At 44.9% G+C, this 8,811-nt stretch overlaps 1 protein-coding gene across 2 annotated transcripts in view; it reads left to right on the forward strand.

Annotated features, from left to right (window-relative positions):
* Positions 1–1,045: 1,045 nt before the first annotated feature.
* NEXMIF (neurite extension and migration factor) overlaps positions 1,046–8,811 on the forward strand; it is a 174,163-nt gene continuing 166,397 nt past the window's right edge. For both annotated transcript variants that reach the window (XM_059385532.1, XM_059385533.1), the window contains exon 1: positions 1,046–1,128. The gene's annotated coding sequence lies outside the window, so the exon portion shown is untranslated. The remainder of the gene's footprint in view (positions 1,129–8,811) is intronic.

An 8,811-nucleotide genomic window follows, 5' to 3' on the forward strand; every position in this document is an offset into this window, starting at 1 on the left:
ACACATAACTGTCCTAAAAGATGTGGGAGACTGGCGTCCAGCTGCAGGTCTGCCTAGGAAAGAACGCGCCACTGGCGCGGTGGACTGGGCTGGTTGCAAGAATGCGAGTGGGGGGCGGGGTGGGGTGGGGAAGGGGGGTGCGCGCCCTTTATGACAGGTGGCCGCGCAGTGCGCGCTCCCGGGCGCCTAAGGGGAGGGAGGGACAGACGGACAGAGTGGGAGGGGGCACATGGGGAAGGGACTATAGACAAGGTAGAGAGCAGGAGGGAAAGGAAAGGCTGTGGTGGGGAAGGGAGACAGAGGGGAGAACGCGGCCAGCAAGAACAACCGTGTTGGAGGAAACAATGGCAGGGGCAATAGCGATGGTGGCAGCCGAGGCAGTCCCACTCTGGGCACCTTTCTGAATGGGCAGAGGCATCTCAGGGAGAAGAGAAGAGCAGGCAGCGCCCGCTGAGGCTCTGAGAAAAGCGGCGGAGGGAGGGGAGGGAGGGGGAGGGGGGGGGGGGGGGGGGGGGGGCGGGGGAGGGGGAGAGAGGGGGGAGGGGGACGAGGTAGGGGGAGAACCCGGGACGGAAAACCAGTAGCATCAGCAGCCGCAACCGCCACACCAGTAGCAGTAGCAGTAGCGGCAGTAACAGCATTTAGCAATAGCTTTAACGACTACAGAGACAGTAGCAGCCGCCCTCCTTCTATCTCCCTCCCGCGGACCGCCGCAGCCACCGCACCGAGAGGGCTCCAGCGCCGCGCGCGCAGCCCGCTGCTGAGGTAGCCTCGGCCGGAGCAAGCTGTCGTGCACCCGAAGCACGGAATCCGGGAGCAGCACCACAGTCACCGAGGTGCTGAGTTTCAGGGCCAGAGCCCGACAGCTCTGACTCCATCTAGCGCGGCGGCGGCGGCGGCGGCGGCGGCGGCGGCGCCTGAGGGACACAGGCGCGTCCACCTGGCGGGCCTGGCGCATGGAGCTGAGGCAGAGGCGGCGGCGGCGGCGGCAGCAGTAGCAGCGGCGGCGGCTGCAGCTCAAGCAGCTGCGGCGACGGCGGCAGCCCAGCCTTGACTGAGACCGCGCTAGTTCCAGCGCCCGCTGCCTGAGCCCGCCAGCGACTTGCGCCTGCTGAGTCGGCCTGTGAGGTGAGTACGAGCGTTATCGACCAGCTCCCTGGCCTTCTTGCAGGCTCCCGGGCTGGCTCGAGGTGGCAAGGGGTGGAACGAATTGCGGGAAGCCAAGATCCAAGAGGAGGAAGGAAAAACGGAAGGGAGGACCTCTGTGTGAGAATGGCGTGCATCTGTGTGTCTGTGTGTAAGGGAGCAAGGCAGTAAGGGCGAGAGATCTCGGGTAGCCCTGATAGGCACTGCAATCTAGGAAAGGCCTCTGCCTGCGCTGGGAGAGGGGGGAGGGGAAGCGAGCGGGCCGGAGCCTTGGCGCTCACACGCACACAGCCCGGCATCGAAGACAGCAGTGTGCCTCCTCCTTTCGGGCTGCTGCTGGAGAGATCCTGGCCAGGGAACTGGCACCAACACTGCACGCTTCCGCGCAAGCGGGAAAACCCACGCGGCGGCCGCGACTGGGAGCCAGGGCCAAAACGGCAAAGGTGCGAAGTACGGTCGCCAGCGCCCCCTACGCGCTTGGGGCTGCCTGGCCAACCTCGGAGCGCTCCCCAGCACACGCCGACCGACCGAGGGCCGCGGGCTGGTTTGTGTTGGGGGTCCCAGTGAGCCTCGCCCAGCCGGTCACCTTCTCTGAAATTGGCCCTCGGCCCCTTTCCCGTTTTTGGCAATCGAATTGACACTCTCCTGCGTAGTTTCTGGTGCTTCGCTCTGCCGCGCCCCGCTACACATGTCCGCTGGGGTCTCGCACACCCGGTGGGGCTGGGAGGCTGCGAGCCGTGTGGGGAGCAGGGCCCGCTCCGGGAAAGTATGGAAAACGCGCCGCTGAGTTGGCGCCGTTCTGCTTAGGAATCCAGTGGTTTCAGCATGACTGCTTCTCTGTCTGATTCGTGAGGGACCGAATCACCCGCGCAAGGTTTCCTGTCTTTTTCGAAGTTGAAAAAAAAAAAAAAAAAATTGGCATCTCCATTTCAACATCGGCACACTTGATTTTTGTCGAGCTTCTGGTTGCATTTTGGAATCAGTGGGTTTCATATTTTGCTTTTGGGTTTTGGCTCCCAGCATATTGTTGAATTCTGTGCACAGCAGTGTACTTAGCTTATGTGGCCTTTTCCTAACGTTCCATTTTCTAGACTTATCTGAAGAGACGTGATTTGTGTGTAGGGCTGTTAGAGCTGTTTTTAAAAAGCATCGAAAGCATGTCACCAGTGATTTAAATATCTCCTCGATTGTTTTTGGCGGAGGAGCGGTGTGCTGATAGTTCCTGAAATATTTTGCTTGCTGAGAAAAGGTGTTCCAGTAGCCTTCTCTGAACTACAGAGACCATTTGGGGTTCAGAGAATGAATCTCCCTTAAATCTTGTACACATAGGGTGCTATAATCAAACATTTTATTTGCAGCAGTGATGTTCCGGTGGCTGAGGAGAATTTACACTTATTTAAAATATATTTTTAGAAGGGAACAGAAAAACCCTAAGTGACTGTCATTTTACATATTAACTGGGAAACTGGATAATCAAATAAAACTGGCTGAGTGTCTGAAACTATCCAGTGAAATATGTGGCTGTGAATATAATTAACCATCTGTCTAGTGAGCAATTTAAATTTGGGCTGGTACATTTTTATTACAGTGTCTAATTTCTGGAAGTCTTGTACATTTTACCCAGCAGTTACAACAAAAACGTATTTGCTTACTAGGTCAAAGATTTTCTTGTGTGGTGGTGGGATTCCCCCTCCTCTCCGCCCCACCCCCATGTTTCCTAGCCCTCACACTTTGACCTGTGAGATCAAATTGAGCCTCTTGTTTTCTCGTATGGCATGTTTACAGTAGAAGAACTCAGACTGGTAGCTAGTGATTAGACATTTTTGTTTCTCAGAAATACCTTCCAGTTGCATGCATTTGAGTTGAACAAAATGTAATTTTTTTTGTGCACATGTGTTCAGATGGAGTAGGGTGATTCAACAAAATTCAAGACTTCAAAATTGACTTCATTTACTTTCTTTTATTCTAATTATCCACCTAGCTCTTCCCTAGCTGTCCCAACCACCTTTCCACACTCCACAAACACACACACTCACACACACAAAATCATATCCTTTTGTCCTTATAGCCAGTTTCTTAGGTTAACAGTATTCAAATCTGTGATTTTATCGGTATGTTGAGAAGCTGCTTTTTCTGGAAGTCAAGAGTGTAAAATATAATAAGATGAAAGGACCTTGTATGTATTTTTAAATTTTTCCCTATGATGTGATTTTAACCAGAAATTTACTAGGGAGGAAAAAAGGAATAGATTTTGGGTGGAGATGGAACGGCCCTAGAAGATTAAATTTAAAATAGCTGTTGTTAACATAACAGAACAGAACAAAATAAAAATGAACCACTGACTGATTGTGCAGTGGACTAGAAAAAGTCATTTAAAGGAAAATACTTTTAAAACAATATTTGGCTAAATAATAGCTTTGATTAATGGGTAACAATTATGTAAGCGCATGGTAGAATTTGACATATGTCAAGTTTGTTAAATAAATCAGCCTGTTCAGTGAATAAATCTTTGATGCATCATTGCTTTTTAAAACATACAGGCGTGCGTTGCGTGCGCGTGAGCACACACACACACACACACACACACACATGCAAGCAAACCTGTAACACCCTGTTGCCAAAGTCAAACAAGTACAGAACACTGCCACTTTCTCTCTGTTTCAGAGCCTCTTTTCTCCCTTTTTCTTTTTTTCACAATCCTCTGGTTACCTGTAAACTACCTGGTGTGCAGAGAGAACTAAAGATATGGTGGTTGCCTGTGTTTAGGAGTGGGATAAAAGAGATGAGGAAACTGATTAAGTGCTGGATTTTAAACATTCAAAAATGTGCTCATCTGTCAAAATCACCGTGGAGGTCCTCGTTTCACCAAAATATTTGCTTAACCAAGAGTGACTAGCCTAACCAAAAAGCTTTCGTTGATGGCAGTTTCTCTGTTCCTAAGTCCAGTTACAGGGAATACTTTTTTTTCCTCCTAATACATTAGTAAAGGGAGAGAAAGAGATTCTAACTGGCCTTTGATTGTCACATTATCTTTATACTTATTTATCTGGTGACACATACGAGGTTTAAGTGTTCCTGCTTGTAGCAACCAAAAAGAGAAGAACCAAAGTGTATAATAGGGAAGGGAAATGATATAATAAGGAGTAGGTCATTCTGGCTACCCTGCTTTTCCCCTCTTAAAGATTTCAGTGACAATAGCCAGACCTCCAGGATCCTCTAAGTCTTTTTTTTTTTTTAACATACAAAAATCCTTTTAGAAACTTCCTTTATCTCTATTAAGTTGATCTCCCCCAGATTAAAAGTATATAATCAATTGCTCCTCACAATCACAGTGCAGTTCTTTCTGCTCACAGGTCTTGTCCCCATGTTTTAATACAAACACTTAATTGCACAGAAAAGCAAAACAAAACAAAACAAAATTTCAGGTTTGCACATTTTTTTCCCATTGCCTCCTATGAAAAATTGCCCATCAACTAGCTCCCTCATTAACAGTTTCTCCACCAGAAAACACCCTTTCAAACCCAAAGTAATAGGATTGGACATAAAGCACTTGCCATGTTCTTTGTGCCACTTTTTCATGGATGCCTTAAAACAAGACAAAGGGCACTGGATGAGACTGCATCATCACTTGGGCCTACCTTTAATTTCAGACCTTTACTCTCACCAAGAAATTCTCATTTTAGGCAGAGATCAACATTCCTTTCTTCTCAAACAACACTGGCCTTCTGCAATAGTAATAAGCACATCACAACCTTGGGGAAATCTGGTCTGGGTTGGGGTCTGCCTGGAGGATGGAGGGTGGTGTGGAGAAGCTGCCTTATACTGATGGTAGAGCCTTTTCTGGGCCAGCTCTAGGTAAGGGGTGAAGATGCTCTTTGTCCCTCTTCCATTCACTCTTTCATTTGCCTTGGTGATTTGCTAGGGAATGTGCTCTTTTTGGTCTCTTTTTCTGTTGATAATCACTATAACCTGATGTCTTTCCCTCCCTTGTTCTCTGGTAGAAAAAGGACTGAAGTCTTCAGGACAAACTATTATGTATATATTTTTAATTTTTCTAAAAAGCATTTTAAAGGGTCATCTATTTTATCCATCCCCAACAAAATGATTTTGATATAACAATTACTACTATTTTCTCAAACACTCCCAAACCTCATTTAAAAAGTTACATTTTTTCCTCTCTTAGTATCCCATTTTAAGTATTACACAACTAGGCTAAGCAAGCAGCTACTCCTAATATTTAACCTGAGGGGGTTTAGAGGTTAGAGCCCAAGGTTGTACTGTGGGCCTGACTACTAGAGTAATGCCAAGAAAAGGCACAGGGATTGATTTTTCTGTAGGGCAAGTTAAACCATTTCCTCTATGGAGGTCTGTAAGTGGTGTGGCCATATGTTATGGTTGAAACCTCTTGTCCCAGCATACTTACATCACCCTTAAAGACAAAAAAGTTCTATGGTCATCCTAACTATAGGGCACCTTTAAATCAAACAAAGAGGTGCTATTTTAATTCTGGAGCAGGGCTATTCTTCTTTTCGTGGAAGACTGGTGATAGGTAATAACCTTAAAGCATACCAGGAGGCATTTGGGTTTAGGAAGATCATCTTTACCATGGCTGTTGTAAAACAAAAGAGGGTCGTACCAACAGAAGTGTGAATTCGTCTTTTTAGAATATGTTTTGAGAAATGCACAAGTAATTTCTCTCTGTCCCAAATAGTTTTCATGTGGTAAATATGTAGATATTACATGTATTTACATTTGCTTTCTCTGTAATGGCAAAGATGACCTTTTTTTTTTAAAAATATTTTATTTATTTATTTGACAGACAGAGATCACAAGTAGGCAGAGAGGCAGGCAGAGAGAGAGGAGGAAGCAGGCTCCCCGCTGAGCAGAGAGCCTGATGCGGGACTTAATCCCGGGACCCCGAGATCATGACCTGAGCCGAAGGCAGCGGTTTAACCCACTGAGCCACCCAGGCGCCCCAAATATGACCTTTTAAACTACTTTCAGTTCTTAGTATCTATGACTGGCCTTCATTGATCTAGGGCTGGGTCAAAAGAAACTTGGTTCACAGGCCAAATCTGGCCCAGTATGGAAAAGAATAATGCAAACAAGAAGAAAATATGGAGCTATTTAAAGTTGCTTTTGCAAATGTTTTCAAGTGCTCCCTTCATAATCGAGCTTTACTTAGGCCAGTGTTAAAGTGGGTCCACATTTCCTGAATATGTATGTATCAGCTGATAGTTAGGGTTTCAGAGATTGTTCAGATCCTGGTGGAGTGGCTGGGTGATGACCCTAAAGGTAAAATCCACATGTGAATCTGTTTGTTTGAGTCCAAACATTAATAGTGGTCTTTTCTTTCTTGCCTATTGGAGTAACATAAATTTTGTGGTGCTACTAAATTCTTTCTGGCCTTCTTTCCAGCATTTGCCACATTATTCCAAGTACGTATGTGATTTATTAACCTAGAGACCAGGTCTCAGTAACTTGCTTCAACAAAGGCCTTCTGTCTCTTTAGTTACTAAATAACTGGAACACATTCTGAAGACATATACTTTACTGAGTAATAGAGTAGGAAAAGTGGGCCATCACCACCTAGCCTAGTGGAACATAACCCTTATTTTTGGCATGAACTCCTGTGAAAATTTGATGAATGCCAAGGAAACTGTCTTCAGAAAAGTGCACATTTACGTATATGACACCTGCATACATTTTTAGGAAGTCCAACCATACATTCTGAGTTAAAACCTCTGCACTAGCCTTTGCTTGATTGTTAAAAGAAGTCCTGTTGCATGGTTGTCATGGTCTTGGTAGTTTGAAATGGAAGCCATGAAAACGATTCTTTCAAGAGAGGCTGTTATTAAGATACTTCTGGTCCATATCTCTCAGCTATAGTTATAAATATTTTTCTGAATAGCCTGCACAGGTATTTTTTATTATGGAAAAGAATCACTTAGCACTCACTTTGGCTTACTATTCTGACCAAAAATAAGTCAAGGATAGTATCCTTAAATCTTTGATTTGTCAGTTCTCAGATTCTTAAGAATGCCTATTCAACACTCACTCTTCACAAATTCATTATTAATATATAAAATATATTTTAGAAAAACTAATCCTTGTTTGCATGCCCCCATCTCTCTTTCGTCTATCTCTTTTTATATGTTTATCTTAGCCAATGGCCTTGACCAAAATAAGGAACTCTTGCTAGCATCAATTTTTAGGTGGCGTCAGAGAGGAAGGTGGTATCCAGGTATCTTCATGAGGAATCCTGCTTCTTATGGGCATTTTGGATTATTAGCAAACTTGGTCATCTAACATGACGTATTTAAAGCAAGGCTCCTTAAGCTCTGCAAACAAGAATATATGCTATATCTGTGTCTTACAGTTGAAGTGGTAGGAATAGGTGGTATCCTATCCATGAATCAATGTTTATTGCTTGTCTCTGCTTTTCATCTCAGCAGTTTGGAGTGTGGCAGAGTATGAGGGCTAATAGAATCCTAAATATGGAAGTGTCCTTAATCATTATATCTACTTTAATCAGCAACATTTATTGGGTACCTACTATGTGCTAAGCACTGAGATACTGGGAACAGAAAAGAATAAAACAGATTGTCTTGTCTCACAGGAAGTTAGCTTTGTTCCTAGCTGGGTCTTTTTATCATCTGTAACCTCAGCATTTTTCTAATTCAATGCATTTTTCTATTGTTTCTGTATTCTCCCCTTTAGAAAATAAGTGTAGATCTCCTATTTTTAAAAAAAGATTTTATTTATTTCTTTGACAGAGAGAGATGACAAGCAGGCAGAGAGGCAGGCAGAGAGAGAGTAGGAAGTAGGTTCCCTGCTGAGCAGAGAGCCCGATGCAGGACTCGATCCCAGGACCCTGAGATCATGACCTGAGCCGAAGGCAGCGGCTTAACCCACTGAGCCACCCAGGTGCCCTGATCTCCTATTTTTTTTTTTAAAAGATATTTATTTATTTATTTACACACAGAGAGAGAGAGAGAGAGAGAGAGAGAGAGAGAGAGAGAGAGCGCCCAAGCAGGTGGAGGGGCAGGTAAAGGGAGAGGGAGAATCCAGGACCTGGGACCATGACCTGAGCTGAAGGTAGTTGCTTAACTGACTGAGCCACCCAGGCACAAACCCCTACCCCTTTTTAAGATTTTTAAAAATTTATTTAAGATGCCTTCTTTGAACATGGCAGAAAAGTTCATTGCAAACATGTATCTGTAGCTGATGCTATTTCCAGCCATCATGGCACAAATGCTTCTGTTCTTATTTCTGCGTTAACTTAGCAGGCCCTATTTAATAAGGAGTAACATGTTTCTTTTCCCTGCAGTTCTGAGGCAATATTTCTATCATTGCTATCATTGGTGATGTGGAATTGCAAATAGCATTAGCCATGATGTATTAACCATTGAGCTAAGATTATAATGGAGAGTTATTGACTTTTGAGTAATGAATTAAATGTTCTCTGCAAAAAGCCAGCCACCCATCTTTGAGTGACTCAATTTTGTTTTTGTTTTAAGATTTTATTTATTTATTTGAGAGAGAGAGAGAGAGAGAGAGAGAGAGATCACAAGTAGGCAGAAAGGCAAACAGAGAGAGGAGGGGAAGCAGGCTCCCCGCTGAGCAGAGAGCCCAATGCAGAGCTCAGTCCCAGGACCCTGAGAT

The sequence above is a fragment of the Mustela nigripes genome, chromosome X (genome assembly GCF_022355385.1).
Source record: "Mustela nigripes isolate SB6536 chromosome X, MUSNIG.SB6536, whole genome shotgun sequence".
In the NCBI taxonomy this organism is placed as follows: domain Eukaryota; kingdom Metazoa; phylum Chordata; class Mammalia; order Carnivora; family Mustelidae; genus Mustela; species Mustela nigripes.